The following is an 8,279-nucleotide window of genomic DNA, read 5'->3' as shown; positions in this document are numbered from 1 at the left end:
GGGAAGAAATTCTCCTCTTTCTTCATCTTTTTTTTTTAAACTAGAAATACGATAAAACAATAAGTAAAACTTTTGTTTTTAGGCTATTGCATACACAATAGGTTAGGAGGAAACCACTTATTGTCACATCTTGCAAATTTTCTAGAAATGAGCAATAGATGAGAGGTATAGAGACCTTCACGAGATGTTGAAATGAGAAGAGAGATGTGCATAATTGTATTTATGGTTTGTAACCCTAAGGCCACGACTAAAATGAGGATAGAGGTGTGGGGCATTATATTTATGGTTTGTAACCCCAAACCCGACTAAAAAGTTCAAAAAAGCACAAATCTAAATTCAAAAATATAAAAGATATGTATCTTTCTCTCTTTCTCTCCCCAAAGGCCATTCTATCCACCTCACCCTCTAAGATAGACTCCTCGAGGCTACCTTGTCACTTCTTTATCATCGTTCAATTCAAAAATCAAACTCTCTAGTGTTGAAGAATCCTCTTTTTGTGACTTTTGATGATGTAGTGCACCTTCTTGTCTTTCCCTTGTAAGATCGATTCCCCAATATCCCACTTTTGAATAGCTTACACCTTGCACAAATAAGGCATTCCTAAAATCAATGACTAGGCTTGTGCATTTAGCTTGGTAGGGATCACTTGAAAAGTGGTTGGAACAAAAATTCTATGCACATCCATTTCTAGATTCTTCACAATTCCCAAGGTTTTGAATTTACTATTGTCAACCAATTTGATGTAAGAAAAGGTAGTACTAGATTATTTTAAATTAACGTCTTTCATGGGTTCTCACTCATGATGTTTATTGATGCACTCACATCAATGTAAACATTAGAAATTATGCGACCATTAATTATTACACCAACCATAAGCAGATCATCACCAACATCTATGTCTACCTCTTGAGTAACTATAGCATGGCATCATTCTTGTTTTTTCCTTAACACCCTTGTGCTTGCTAGTGTTCCCCATTATTTTCACAATTTTGGAGATAAAGCAAGCAATTGCCAAAGGTGATAATCATAGCTTCTCATGCCTTGCTCTAAAGGAAAGTCTAATTGGCTATTTTTTCTCATTGATGCCTTACCTTTCTTACGTCAATGGGATTGTGATCAAGATGCCATGGCTCATAGAGCTACCCTTTCATACATGGTCCACAAGGCTTCATATTGGTTTGCCAATCCTGTGTAGTCTTGATGGTGACTCATGTGTCATGGGGAAGTTTACCAATACGCCGAGGGCACTGCCTCCTCAACTCCTATGGTGAGGAGCCATGCAAGGGCTCATCGTCCACTTGTGTCATGCAAGTAGCTTCCAGGTTGTAGTGTGATTCCACGAGAGGAAGAAGGGGAGGAAAGACTTTGTGATTGCCACTCCCTCTCCTCCTTCTTCATTCCCCTCTTCCCTTCCCCTTCCCATTCTCTTCTCCCTCACTATAATGGGAAGCAAGAGAATACTCAAAACAACTCATGGAAGAGAAAGAGAGCTTGTATTCCCCAATATGTGCATTCAACAATGAAGACCAAAGTCAGACCTCTAGCTTTATATACATTTCACCTTTTGAAGGGAGGGCCAACCCTATTATTTCTTATCTCTCTCTCTCTTTCTTGTTTTTACAAGGCACTTGGGCCCAAAAGGCTCCAAGGTAGAAATGTATTGTCTTCCTTCCATCCTTTCCCTATTCTTTGAGCTATGTTGCAAAACATATCACTATTAATTGTGGTGGTTAACAATCACCCCTTCCTATTCCCAATCCATCCATGGATTAGACGTGGTAAATAATGTCGGATTTGAGGACGTTGTTCACTATCCTATGGTGGTCAAATAGTATTTGGGAGATGTGGCAAAACGGATGAAGAGGCATCCAAAAGTGTGCATCGTACACATCTTTGAACATCTAGATGTGGTGAGCATGATGATTTCTGACACATAAGTACAACCGCATAACTTGGGGGAAATGAGGGATGGTGTTGAGGTCGAAGACTATTTCCGAATGGAGCCGTTTAAGTTTTTCTTCTATTGTGGCCTTGTTTGCAAGGATGTCCCAATTAGCAAAATGATCACTAGTCGAAAAAAATGCATGGTGTGGCTGGCTAAATCAAGGACTGCTGCAAAAGTGGTGTTAAACTCCTCCATCTACGCAGTGAGAGAGTACCTTTGGAAAATTGAGCTGGGGGAAGTTGTAGCCAATGTTGGGAGTTCAATGAGGGCACAGACTTCCATTAGATCCTTCCGTCAGAGTTGGAAACATTGCAACTTCCCCTGCCACCTATTGATGTCGGACATAGCCTGGTACTAGGTTTTATGCTCAGGTTGGGGCACCTGCGGTGGCATCCTCTTCCTCTATTGGATTCTTGAGCACCCTCGCAAATTTTCTTCATCATCAAGACCCTCGACGCCCATGAAGAGCATGGGTTTTAAGATCTCAATGTGCCCATATATTTTGGACCATTCGGACCAGTAGACTCCTACAACATTGTGCGTGTGAGTGTGTGGCAATGGCATGATGTGAAAAGGACAACTGTGAAGTGTGACCAGATGTGGTGGTAGTAGTAGTTGCACCGACAAGTGGTGTGGAACATTGGGTAGTAGTGTTGGGGGTGGGGCAAGTAGAATCAAAAATTGTCCACGCTATGTCGGCGTCTACTTCCTAGATGTTAGTTAGACTAAGCCACATGCAAATCATCAAACTAGTTGAAGCTAGTTTCGAGAATTTTATGTATGGCTTCCACAACCCTCTTAAAAAGCACTATAATGTCGGTAGGCTGATATTGTGTCCTATTGTAGGAAGCAAGGGATCTAGATATATATTTGGCTTCTTGTCGGCCATATTGTTGCATCCACCCAAGACCTTCGGTCAATGAATGTGGATTGTAGGCTATGTCTAGCGAAAAGTGTAAGTGCAAACTCAATGATGCTTCCATACTTATCAAACAACTTGGATCATCCTTGCTAAATATGCAACAAATTTCTGATCAACAAGCATATTATCATTACCATTGCAACATGCTTCCAAAATATTCCAATATATTAACACAGCACATTATTCGTAACATTCACTACAGAGAACACCATTGGAAACCTCTGCAGCAAGCTTTAGAAATCCTAGCAAAGTACAATAACATCCCAGACACTAGCAAAGCTAACTTGCATAAATTAATCAGAGAAGACCCTGTTACATGTGCACGTTACTACTCTCACAAAACTACTTCACTTTGAGAACTTTTAAAGCACACACAACACATATACGGTGAAGTTGCAGTTTTTTTTTTCATGATAGAATTCTAATCACATGGACGTGAACATGAGCATGATTTATTATGGATAAAAAATGCACCCATATACGATCAATCAAATGATGATAAATACATTTCATGTGATACAGAACTTATTGATGAAGAAATACAAAATATACAAACCCACTATCACACACATACATGTAGGAAAATAACAAAAACAAAAAGCAGATTCAATTTCCCTCAACCACCGATGAAAGAAACTGTAATTCTAGTGCCGATGTGGGCTTCCATGGTGGCTCTAGTGTCAAAATTGTTTGAGGTATTTGGGAACATGCTTCAAAATTTTGCACCACACACCGATCCAAAGATCGTATGAGTCTTTCCCGCCCCTATTGGTCCAAACATCATTATAGTGCATCTACTTCCTAGCTTAACAGATTCAATTCGGCTCTCCACGTACTTCTTATAGAAATCCTACAGATCTTTGCTCCCTGCAAGAGAGACCCCATCTAGACCAAACTCACGATGGCCTTGCTCTGTTCTCACTCTGACAGTGTGCCTCTTCTCATGCACCTGCGTGAAGTGCAAAAGCCTTGTCCGAGCCGTCAGGTTGCTCATGTCCGCGATCCACCACTTTGATAGGATGGTCCAAAGAAGGCAATGGCGGGGTAGAAGTAGAGGGGGGTGAATAGTGAGGCGGTGTGAGAGAGAAGCTTGGGGGTGGTGGGCATCAGAAAGCCTGTATGGTGGGGCAAATCAGAGCGAGGGGGAGCAGGGAAAGGATCCATAATCTGTCAATGTGAGAGGACGAGAGAGAGAGAGACAGAGAGACAGAGAGACAGAGAGAGAGAGAGAGAGAGAGAGAGAGAGAGAGAGAAGCCAAGGAGGGAGAAACAATATGAACCCGCAACATTTTCATTTTCACCCGTAAAAAATATTTCCTCAATTTTGTAAAATCTGCAAAATTTTAGACAATTTAGTTAAAATCAGCAAATTCTCAGGGAAAACCTTCAAAATTTGAAACCTCTAGTTTTGTGATTTGTTGAGAAAAATGTTTTTTGTGAACACTGCCTAAGCCACTTTGGCTAGATAGTCTTCTTCACAAAAGATCCTCTTTTTGTAACAATCTTCAAGTCTTCCAATCAAAGGGGCAGTGCTCTTGTTCCCTTTGAATGCATTGGAGAACGAACTGGGCGCACATTCAGCAAAGCTTCTCTCGAGTTTCATTGTTTGTTTGTCGAGTTACCAATTTCGCTCAGCTCCTCACCAGTTTGTGGAGTTTCCTCTCGAGATTTCTGCCTAGGTAAGCCCGTTTCTATGGCATTTACGCAATTAAATGTGTCCCGAGAAAGTAATCCCCTTGGTTCTGCGAAAGCGATTAGATGTTTCCTGACTCCTGAGAAAGTAATCCCCTCAGTTTTGCTTCTTAATCAAACTTATTTACTCGCTTTTTGGTCGTTAGAGTACTATCTCCATTCATCAGAGCATGTTCTACCTCCTGGAATACATTGTATCTCTCTGAGCGCATTACGGCTCTATAAGTGCATATATGTTACGTACATGTTCATGTTCTTTGCTCTTTCCTTCAATGGCCAGGTTGAACTATATGCCCTTTACAGTAGGCTCATTTTCAATTGCCTTGGCAAGAGAGAGAGAGAGAGGGAGAGAGAGAGAGACGCACACCTATATCCCCACCTATCCTTAGGGACACACTGGATCCTCAGCGGGTAGGGGAGTAGAGCGATACACTTGTTGAATTATGGTGAGACACATTGCATTCTTGGTTTCTTTTGCTGGATGTAGATCTATTACAAAAAGCCATACTGATTTGCTCGGATGGCCAATTTGGTATCTCAAGTGGTTAGTGGCTTCCATGAGGCATTTTTACTTTCTGGTACACTTGTAATGGGAAAAAATCAACTGGTTTCAAAGGCATGAACAGGGTTATCCAGTCCCAAAATATGTAGACAGTCCAAAAGCTGAGATATGTAGACAGCAAAGGAATGTTACACCCAAAGTGCAAACTACGAGGAGATAAGAGCCTATAAACCCTGAAAGGTGTAAGACTAAAGAGGCCTACCAACCCAGAAAGTTGTAGAGTAGAACCCAGGGGTATGTGTTTAAGGTTTATTATGTGCCTACACCTAGAGAGGGAATCCTTATTGTGTTTAAGTTGGTGAGGGCTGTTAAGCCCTGCATTAATGCAGCATGAGACCCTGCAGCACAGCTTCTGGAAAGACACATCATTGGAGGACCATATCCCCACTTTGTTTGTTTAGATGGCCAGCAATCAATGTGTATTTTGCTCGCCTTCTCCTTTAGCCTTTGCTACGGCTGAGTCTGCCCTTCACCTCAGAGTTTTGACAGAAACTTGCTATGAAGATCTTTGTATAAATGGATGCTCAAGTATGTGTGGGTGTGTGGATTTGTAAGTGTGAGAGCTTATGCTTATAACTATGGTCTACTCTCACTATTGGGCGCTGATGATGTCGGACTGGGAAGTCATAGTAGCTAGTCCGTACTATGCGTGATGGAATTTACGGTTTTCAACCTTATGAGTGTGTTGTGTTTTTGGGGGATGAGTTTGGGCATGTTCTTAAACTATCTAGATATATGTGTATTTTGCTCGCCTACAAGTTAATTATATGGGTGCTTGCCACTACTCCGTCCAAGGAGATTTCACATAGTGCTTTTGTACAAGGGGTCATCACATTTGAAGATACACATGCTGGAAGATATGACATACTTTCTTGTTTGACACTTGAAGATTCACCCTCTGGTAGCTTGCACTTCAAGCTCAAATTGTCCATATACACCTCCAAATGATATTCTCTTCCTGGAGGTGGAGAGCAGTTACTCCCTTCTTTTTTGGGGAGAAATCCATTTTTTACCGAGAGCATTTTTGTTGCCTCACACTGGATAGGTGAGTTCATCTCACTCGTTTTCTACATGGCCTTGGGTCCGTTTCAAGTTTGTTCATTTGGTACATATGCAGACAATTCATCACAGAGGCATCCACAAAAAGCCTATCTTTACTGCACAAGCTCAAAAAGAATTTTAAGTCCTAATCTAATGAAACAGGCACGCCCTTGTACATTTGTGTGTTGTGTTCATATGAATCTCTAAAGTAAAGAAATATTTCCGCATTGTTAACAAGCCAATCTTTCTTCTTCCCTTTCAAGAGCACTAAGAGGTTTCATTGTATCAAAGCTTAGGATAGTCATCCTCAAATCTCTGTGCTCCCTTACTGAGTTTAGTCATCTTTCTTCTCATTGAGTCAACCAGCCAGCATGGCTAGTCACGGTCCCAATCTGCCTCCAAGTCCCAATGAATTGAGTAACATCTATAGTATAACCTAGCTGATTCATTCTCATGAAGTTAACCATGTCGATTCCCATAAACTAGGGCCTCTATCCGAATGAAGATGCCGTGCAGACATTCGAGATTTTGTAATTAAGGGTAAGTCACTGACTGGTCACTAACTTAAAGGATTGTGCCTCATGTTTAAGAGGTAGAAAATGGCATCATAGCCCATTTTCTTTGGAGCATAAGAAGAGAGAAGACAAGCCGAGTCAAACTTGGGGACAAGCTATTCAAGTTCAATTATTACAAAGGAGATGATTGCCCTGAAGTTTTGTTGGCATGGATATGAGACCTTGAATACCTTCTTTGATGGAGATAGGTATGAAGAAAATGATAAGCTCCGCTTTGCGGCTTTACATCTGCTTCTTTATGCTGGGCTGCCATGGCTAGTATGGGACAATTGGCTTACACTAGCAAAAAGTTTAAGAAGCAACTGCAAGATCATTTTTTGCCACGGAATTCAAAAGAGATATAATGATGCAATTGGATATTCTTCGGCAACAACAAGAAGAAAAAGTTTGTGAGTATGTTACTTGCTTTTGGGATACTTTACTTCAACTTCAAGCTTTGGGCAAGAAAGATTTGGTGGAGCAATAAAGATGGGGATCTAAATACCCTTCAAAAGCTTGTCCTTAGAATGACACTAGTTTCTAGATTCACTTTACAAAGATGCACTAACTAGAGAAAATTTTGAAAATAGATCAAGTTCAGCTCTTCCTTGTAGAACACAGCTTATCTCAGCTTATAATTTAGCAACTAATTCCAAATCCACTTAAAAGTAATTCCAAAACATACCAGGAGGAAAGAAGCCAGCCACCTAAACTTTCACAATGAATTCCCCTCCAGGTGACCTAAAATGCTTTGAACCTAGAAAACAGCTCAGTATGCAGTTCCTCAAACAAAAATCAAGATAACTATGCAGTTACCAATGCATCATGATCAGATCAGATAATTTGCTCCTAACACCTTTCTGACACTCCTGTGCAGAATACTCGTCTGCTATACCTTATCAGTCCATTATAACAATCAGTGTAGAGTCCTAGTTTTTATAACTGCTTCCACATTTCGGGGGTATCTTGATCACTTGTCTTTTATGATTGCCCCAAAAGGTATAGATATCATACTCGGAATGCCTTGGCATAAGCAAGTCAATCCTCGAACTGATTATGCAAAGGACATCCTAACTATTTAACACAAGGGTCGAGGTTCGAGTATTACACTTGGAGTTTTCAGAAATACTATTACTATGGTAAGTCATTCACAATCTTTGGCAATTATTAGAAAAGCATATGTTCTTTTCTAATTTATATTGCTGAAAAGGAAGTTCTAGAAGGGTGTTCTACAAATCACATACTCAAGGATGGTTAAAGAATTTTGAAATAGTTTCTCTCAAGAGTTGCCCAGTCAACTTCCACTAGGAAGGCCTGAAGACCATAAGATTGACTTGGCCCCTAGATGTTCTCCAACTAATGACCTCTAGTCCAACCCAGATCTTCAAGAAAGTTCAAGAACTTTTGGAGTTGAGCTAGTAGTTCTTCCTTTTGCTCTCCTATCTTATTAGTCCTTGAGAGATGGATCTTTTAGAATGTAGGGACTATGATCTTTGAATAAACAGACTGTTTCCCTATTCCTCGAATAGAGGACATTTTTTATTGTTTGGGAGGATCTATTCG

The sequence above is a fragment of the Dipteris shenzhenensis genome, chromosome 3, assembly GCF_047967505.1.
Source record: "Dipteris shenzhenensis isolate YYH24624 ecotype China chromosome 3, Dip_SZ_1.0, whole genome shotgun sequence".
NCBI classification, from domain to species: domain Eukaryota; kingdom Viridiplantae; phylum Streptophyta; class Polypodiopsida; order Gleicheniales; family Dipteridaceae; genus Dipteris; species Dipteris shenzhenensis.
Note: the sequence above shows the minus strand (reverse complement) of the source record.